At 41.3% G+C, this 8,785-nt stretch overlaps 1 protein-coding gene across 1 annotated transcript in view; it reads left to right on the top strand.

Moving 5' to 3' along the window:
• The window catches only part of G3BP2 (GTPase activating protein (SH3 domain) binding protein 2), a 72,962-nt gene that overhangs the window by 1,144 nt on the left and 63,033 nt on the right, over positions 1-8,785 (top strand). The gene's annotated exons all lie outside the window — the stretch shown is intronic.

Here is an 8,785-nt window from a genome sequence, read left to right on the forward strand (position 1 = left end):
TTCTCTCCATAATAAAATCCAAAGTTTTTGACTTAGTCTACAGGTGTGTTATGTTCTGGCTTTGGCTATCTTTCCAGCTTTTGCCTTCCCAACATTTTCTGTCTATATATCCAAATGCACCCTTTTCTCTCCTTTCATTAGTGAACACTCCTGCTAAATCCTTAAGATTTAACTCTGGCATCATCTGAAAGCTTATCTGGAAATCCATGTACATGTATATGTGCTAGCTCTTTGTTAAGAACAGGACTGTGTAATTTACTTTCTTATCTCTGGGGCTGAGCACTGTCTAGTAAAAGATGATATAAAGGAAACATTAAAAAGTACATGAATATTGGACCTCTGTGGTGGTACAAGGGGTTAAGCCACAGTACTATGAGGCTAGCAGCAGCCACTGCAGCACAAGTTCAATCCCTGCCAGGGGGCTGACCCGCATGGCATGGCAGACCTCTTCTGTCTTGCCAGCTGCTCCCCTCAGCAGTGTATTTCAGTTATTCTGCCTGTTCTGCTCCCCACTCTTGTCTCTGATGAATCCTCTCACCTCTCACACCTCTAACCTACACCCCAGCTCTTGTATGAATAAATAAGAAAATAACTCTTTAAATATATATATGAATATTATGCTTAGAAGGCAGGTCCTTCTTTCATCTGTAAAGTGGAATTACAGATGTCAAATATCACCAAAGTTATGGTGAATATTCCTTTCCCAGTGCCAAGGTTTTAAGCCAGGTTGACTTGCAGAATGAGGAGGGGGAAGGAGTAGCCAGAAATACTATGCACTAAGCATTGTCTTTAAAACTGGACATTGCCAGGTCCCTCCCTGGTGGTGCAGCGGGTTAAAGCACAACACTGAGAAGCTAAACGCACTTCAGCATGAGTTCCATCCCCACCCCAGGTGACCCACATGACACGGCAGACCTCTCCTGTCTCACTCACTGCTCCTCTCAGCAGTGTTCTTGGTCATTCGGCCTATTCTGCACCCCACTCTGTATCTGGTTAATTCTCTCACCACCCCTGCCCCTCTGGCCTGTACCCGAGTTCTGTATGCATAAATAAATATTTTTTAAAAAAACAAACAAACAAAAAAACCTGGACATTACTTTCCTTCAGACATTTGCCATGGGGCATTTTGTCATAGTGTAAAAAAAAGTAACCAATAACTGTTTAGTGTTTTTATTACCAAGAAATGTGTGCATAGGATCTCAGCCAGTCCCTGTGCTTCACCCTTTTTAACCCTCACCCTCCCCTAACCCTCTCCTTAGCTCTTTTCTGTGCCCCATTCCATCCATCATCAGGAATAAGACTGAGATGAAGTGCAACTCTTGGGTATCATTTGTATTATTATTTTATAATAAAAGGATGTAGCATCTTGAAATTTAAGGCACTAAGTTTTAATCCAATGTTTTCAGCCAGCCTTTTCAGACTACCCTGCCCTTTTAACTTTTGGTGAGAATAGCTGACAGGATACTGTGAGTTTTCCCTTAATTTGACCGATATTCTTTCCTAACATCGTTCCTGGGCAGGAAGAACTATGAGCAGGATAGTTGGGTGCAGAAGAGATGAGGTTGAAGCCCCCAGACTTCCCCCTGACCTGCATATTGCCTCTGTCTTGGTGTCTCAGATGGGGTAGAGCTGCTATTTCTAGTCTTAAGAAAAGGCAAAAAGGGGCAGTGGCTCCCAGCCAGGGTCTGAAAGGGAACAGAGGCTTGGTCACTACAGAACAGCCTTGAAGTGTACTTCTTATTTAAGAGAAAGATTTTATGTGTATCCACTTTCACTGACATTATAGAGGAAAGGCAGGGACCTTGTTTTGTTCGGGTTTGTATGGTTATGCATCTGTCGTCTTCCCTTTTACTTGATAGATGCTCAAGATCGATTTCTTAAATAAAGGAAAATAGGAAAAACATCATTACCGCCTGACTTGGGCTCTGTACATCTGACTTTCATAAACCTAATGCCATGGACCATTGAAATACACATGATCTATACTTTTTAAAAAAAAAAAAAAAGATTTATTTATGCATACAGAACTGGGGTACAGGCCAGAGGTTCCAGGATGGTGAGAGGCTTCACCAGAGACAGAGTGGGGAGCAGAACAGGCCGACTGATAAGTACACTGCTGAGGGGAGCAGCGGGCAGGTTAGGAGAGGTCTGCCACACAATGTGGATCAGCTATGTGGACCACCTCTGGGGCAGGGATGGGGCTGGAACTCATGCTGAAGTGGCTTTAGCTTCTTAATACTGTGCTTTAACCCACTGCGCCACCTGGGAGCACCCATAATCTCTACTTTTGACTTGGGTAAATAAAAATGATTTTTCTTTTCTTTAACCAAACCTCATAACAGAGCACCTAACAAAATTCATTGGTTTGAAATCTAGTTTTGAAATGTCTTCCTTATAATTAATTCCTTACTTTAGTGTCTTGTTTCTGTGGTCCATGTTGACCATCCTCTCTTACTTTCTAGTGGAAAACTTAATAGTAACAAACAAATACCATTGTTGAAGTTTGTTTTTTGGTTGGTGGGAGCAATGGTGTTGATGGCATGGTGTGTTGCCTAACCTGCTTATGAAGACAAGTAGATAAGACAATTTGTGTCTCAGAGTAGAGATGGTGATATGTGTTTGAAATATGTGGTATAAAAGTGTGTTTCAAAGCACAACACTATGAAACTATCCACAGCCACTGCAGCACATGTTCGATCCCCAGCCAGGGAGTAGTGCAGCAGACCTCTCCTTTCTCACCAACTGCTCCCCTTAGCAGTGTACATCAGTCTGCCTGTTCCTGTCCCCACTCTGTCTCTGGTGAATCCTTTCACCCCACTGCACCTGTGACCTGCACCCCAGTTCTTGTATGCATAAATAAATAAATATTTTAAAATATATATTTCATGTCTACATTTTTAAATACTTGGTTACTAGAAAGTTAGTGTCCAAAGTAATGACAATTACTATCCATTAAACCACATACCAAATAAATTGGTAACGACGAGGCAGCTATAATAGGAACATCAGACATATACTTAGCTGTCTGACTATTCACAGTGCTGTACATAAAATGATTTACTTAATCCTCTCAACAACTTTATAAGGTTACTATAAGTGTTACTAACCATTTTACAAATGGCAAAGATTAACTTGCCACCTGATACCATAGCAAATAGGAAGTGGGATTGCTGGGATAAGAATTGGCAATTTAGCTCCAAAGCCTGTGTTCGTGATGTACTTAATGCACTATGAAAACCACCCTAGGTAGAAGGGTGGCCTACAGTTCCTGAGCAGTCTCTAACCCCACTCATCTGTGGCCTCATTTGCTTTATTCCCTCCCCCAGCTACACTGGCTTCTGAAACTTCTTTCTCCTGTACTTCACACACATTCTTTTTCTGTATTGAGGAAACTTGCTATTCCACCCACAGTGGAGTGCCTTGCCTTACTCCTTCATTACGTACACTGAAATTGTTATATAGGTGTCTCCTAATTGTTCAAAGTTACACGCTCCTCAAACTCCTCCCTCTGTCCAGCGTATTTTTCTCTATGGCACGTGTCATGTCAGTATGATACATTATCCTATGCATTATTTTCTCATATTTCATTAAATCTAGGATGCCATCAAGGGACCTCAGAGAAAAACAAACAAAATCCCTGCCAGTTGTGTGTGAGATGCTATCTACCAAAAGATACATCCCAACTTTGGATTTCCTAAACTGTAAAAAAAGTGTTCACTGTAGGACTAATGGAATGTAGCATGTATTTTGTATCTTCATCATGGTTATTGCCCTTTCTCCCTTCTCCCCCATGGGGTGTAAACCCATGAGGGCAGGGATTTTGTAAATTACTCTATCCTCAGTGCTTAGCAAAGTATCTGACAAAGAGTAAGCACTTGGGAACTATTTAATGGATGAATGAATTCCCCAAATGAGGAAATTTCCACTTTTAGCTTGTGCATAGAGGAGCAGAAACTCTGCAGCTAAGTTCTGGAGGCAGGAGGCAGCCCGACTTCCCCAATAGGCTCTGTATCCGGGTCTTTAGAAAACTGTTAACCTACTAATTTTAGTTTAGATATTTTGTTACCCTTTAATGACTTAGTATTTTTAGCATTTAGTCACATAAAAAGATGTCTTTGAAAGAAAAAAATTTCTATTTTTGGATCATATCACCACCCATTAAGAGAACCATCCTAGCCAACTTAACCTACCAGTAGTCATGATGCTAATGCCATAGTTTTGTTTTTCTTCCTCCTCCTTTTACCTGCTCTTTCTCCTCCTTTTTTTCCTTTTCTCCCCAGATAATACATTCAGAAAGTGAAAAATCTCCTGCCATTCTTTGACCACACAGGCAATGAATATAAAGAATTCTTGTATATGTAAACCCTTTTTCTTTTTTATAACACACACAAAAAACAACACACTGTAAACACCTTACTTTTCCCCCAGTAATTATATTGGTATTTCTTATCAAGATGTAAGGAATGTATTCATCTTTTCTTATGGTACTCTATGAAGTTCTTTTCAAAAAATGTTTTAAAGCCCTAGGAATTCCTTGGGGAAGGAGGGCACAAGAAAGGAGATTCTGAGCCCTATCCTGCTCCCTTTGATTGATTACATTCGTCTATCCTTCCTATTATTTTTTTGAACAAAATATTTCAGAAGTTAAGATGTTGGACAGCCACCTCACGCAGGAGATGGGTGATGTGACCAAGGTCTCAGCATAGTGGAGTAATTTATTCAGGTCTTGTCAAGTCTAGCTGAAGAGAACAGGGTTTAAGTGCCTGCTCTACTTGGCTTGAAAGGAATAATAGTGATACGTTTTTGTGGTTTTAAAAATTCTATTATGTAAAATCTTTAAAGTGCTTAATACTTTAGTACATGAAGCATGTACTAAAGTACTTGATAAATCTTAGAGCAGAAATGCAGACCCATTTTGCTATGTATCATCAATTTCTTAAAAACTGAACCTGTAGAGATATTTCCTTATAATAGTACTCAACTCAGACTTTATTGATTCAAGATAATATTGATCTGGGACATCAAAACATTCTCCCCAAGATCTGAACTTTTCACCGATTCTGGATTCTGCTTTCTTTGTTTTTTCTTTCATGGCTGTCAATATCTGTAGTCCCATTAGCTCCCAAGCCCAAGTACAAGTAAGACTCCCAACCTTTCTCCATATAGTCCTAACAAAAGTCTCCTTGTGACTCATTGGGTCCGAATGTCATGTGTCCATGTGTACTTCTGCAGTCCTGTGTGGAGGTGCTCTGGTGGGCCTTGATTCACATCCCCTGCCCCAAAACAAGCAATAGAGCCATTTGTTCACCTCAAATATGGGAGAATACCGGATGGGAACTTTCTTCATAGGAAAACTGAATACTATATCAGAAGAGAATCAGGATAGGGAAAACAATATTTGCTCACTATATATGCTAATGTACTTGACTCCTTGCCATCCTTATTTTCAGTATAGCACTAGCACTTCTGTGCTCTGCAGAAGTTTCCATAAGTTGTGGTTTTATTCAATAAAAGTCACTGTACATTGCTTCATATCTGTAAGCAAAGCTGAAGCTACACTTTTTAAAAAGTATAGTCCTGGTGCATTCTCACTTTTAAGGAAATACAATAAATAGAATTGCATAGTTCCAAAACAACATTAGGAAATCCCATTTTGAGTCCAAAAGATGTTTTATAAAACTATTTATTGAGGGGCAAATTTATCAGATCTAGACCTTGACACTCTGGCCCCTGTGGAGAATTTGACTGTCACTTCTCCATGCTCACTGCCCTTCCCTTCCACTCCCCCTCGCTGAACAGGTAGGTCCTGAATAACTAGAACAGGGTTGAAGTTTTTACTGTCCCATTCTATAATGAGGCTAGATCTTTGAAGTTCTTTACTGGCTGATGCCAAGATTCCATGGAAGCTTAAGATTTATTATGGAGTCACTGCCACCAGCAAGTGAGCCTGGATCCCAGTGCAGGTTGCAGCCCAGCTATCTCATTTGCCTGGGCCTGAGGCCTAAGTAAGGCTACGTCGAAGGACAGGAAGATAGGGGGCTCTGTACCTTATCTCTGGAGGGCCAAGTACATCAGCCTGTAGCTGTTTCAGGAGGTAGCTGACCTGGACCAGAACTTTTCTTTCTTTTTAAAGATTTATTTATGCATACAAGCCAGAGGCATGGAGAAGTGGGGGAGGGGGGTGGTGGTGAGAGGATCCACCAGAGATAGAATGGCAATTGGAACAGGCAGACCAATTGAAATTCACTGAGGCGAGCGGGTCAGGAGAGGTCTGCCATGCCATGTGGGCCACCTCCCTGGTCAAGGATCAAACTCATGCTGCAGTGGCTGCAGATAGCTTTCTAGTGCTGTGCTTCAACCTCTGGCGCCACCAGGGAGGACCCAGGACCAGAACTCTTCAAAGCCTGTTCACATCTCCATGGTGCCCTTTCCCCATTCCAGCTCTTTAATGGAAATGACTATGTGGTACTCATGTCCTGTGAGTTGGGGTGGACATAATTCTTTGCCACCAGTGGAGGAGTCTCTGGGCAGAGGAATAGAAGATGAGATGATCACAAGCATAGAGGCAAAAGAGAGAAGTCTCTCTGGCTTGACTCTTCCCTAATACTGCCTTGCCTAGGATTTCACCAGCACTACACTGGTTGTAGGTAGTATAAAGAGCTAGAACTCCAACATGCTCTCCCCACTGCCCTCTCTCAATCTCCAGTATCCCCAGACAAACATGACCTTGCCAGGGCAGAACTATGGTTTTATGAGATCCAAAGTGACCTAGACCTAACTCGAGACCTAAGACCTAAAAATGCTCCCTCTCTGCAAAGTCTGTGAATAACCATAAATAGCTCAGAACCCAAGGTCTCAATAGGTCACCGCTGCTGCAGTCTTCTTCCTGTGAGGCCGCTGCTATGTAGGTCTGTTTCTAGGATCTAGGTAAGAACAAAATACCTCTACTTGTATTTTGGTATTTATTACATGGTGTAATAAATAATAAGATTCTTGTTTTTTAAGATTTCAAAATTCATTTTGAACAAATGTAAAACAAATCAATGAAACTACATGTTTAACATATTTCACCTTAATAAAATTCGTGATTCCTGGGTCCTGTTATGTTCTTCAACTTTTGAAGTCTTAGGAAACTTCTGATGGGTTTGTCATGTCCAGATTTGGTGTCTTCCTACAGCTTAGTTCTTCTGCCTGGAGTTTTTAAAACCTCAGTCTCTGGGTAACTGCTCTTACCTGGCCAGAGGTGAGGACTCCCTGTTTTTTATTTTTCCTTGCCAAACTGGGAAAGATGATTCTTCCCGAGGGCTAACTGCTATCTTCCCCAGAATGAACCATTTTGTTCATAGAGCATTTTCAGGGGCCTCTGTACTCAGCTCCTCCCTTCTTTGGGGGTTTGAGGAAAATGAGGTTGCAGGAGCTGAGTGGAGAGGACTAGAAGGATTTTTGGGAAGTAGAAAAGAGACCCAGAAAGGGAAGGGGAAAGCATGGTGAGAAAGATCCAAGAAGCTGAATGAAACTGCTGAGTAATATCTGCAGACTGAGTATTCCACCCACATATATACAGTTTTTTTTTAACCACCTAAAAATAGCTCAGAATAGCCTAATATTGGAAACAGATGTGCTTGGATTCTTGCACTACTGATTCAGCAAACATCTCTGCTCTGTGATAGGTACTCACATGTATCTGTCTCATTCTGGAGTATTTCACAGAGAAACTTGGGGATGATCTAGACCAGAAAGGCTTGTTTTGTTTGCAAACATAGACAAATGTAGGTTATCATTCTATTCCTGCCAAATTTGTGCTGTGTGACTTCGGACGATTACTTAACTTGGCTGTGCAGTGCGATTCTCATGTGCTGCAACAGAAAACCAAAGGGCGTCTTAAACAAAGCAAAGAAGGCAGTTGAGGGCTGATTGCCATCTGGGATGTAAGCTGGAAGCTTTGTGCTCATCATTCTTGGCTTGAGGATTTCATCTTTGTGGTTACAAGCTTGCATTGTATCCTCATTTGGAAAGGCAGAAGGTGGAAGGTGAAGGACAAAATTACTTATCAACTGATGCCCTGTCTTTTTACCCTTTTAACTTTTATTTTGAACTAATATCAGAATTGCAGGAAGGGTGCAAAAAATATTACACATATACTCTTTACATAGATTTCTCAAAAGTTAAGTTTTAATCCCAATTACTTTATTAACTTTCTTAATAAATATGTACATAGGGCCTCCCTGGTGGTGCAAGGTGTTAAGTCTCAGCACTCTGAAACTATATGCAGCCACTGCAGCAGAGTGTGGTCCCTGGCCAGTGAAGAGACCCACATGTGGAGCAGAAAATCCCTCTTGTCTCACCTGCTGCTCCCCTCAGCAGTGTATTTTAGTCAGTCTGCCTGTTCTGTTCCCCATTCTGTCTCTGGTGAATCTTCTCACTTCCTGCACCTCAGGCCTATACCCCAGTTCTTGTATGCATAAACAAATAAAATGAATCTTCAAAAAAGTACATGTTTTTTACTGAACCATATTGGAAAAATTATAGGCATGATGTTCCTTTATCCCCCAAGTACGCCAGGACCTAATTCCTGACAATAGAAATATTTTCTTAAATAATGAAGTATAGGGCCTTCCTGTGATCTAGGGGTTAACTCTTAGTGCTATCAATGCTAAGGCCTGATTTCCATCCTGTCCAGGGAGGTGATCCAAATATGGAGCAGACCTCTCCTTGCCTACTGCTCCCCTCAGCAGTGTATTTCAGTAGATCTGCCTGTTCTGCTGCCTAGTGTCTCTTGTGAATT

Source organism: Condylura cristata, unplaced genomic scaffold (genome assembly GCF_000260355.1).
Source record: "Condylura cristata isolate star-nosed mole 26May11 unplaced genomic scaffold, ConCri1.0 scaffold00012, whole genome shotgun sequence".
NCBI lineage: Eukaryota > Metazoa > Chordata > Mammalia > Eulipotyphla > Talpidae > Condylura > Condylura cristata.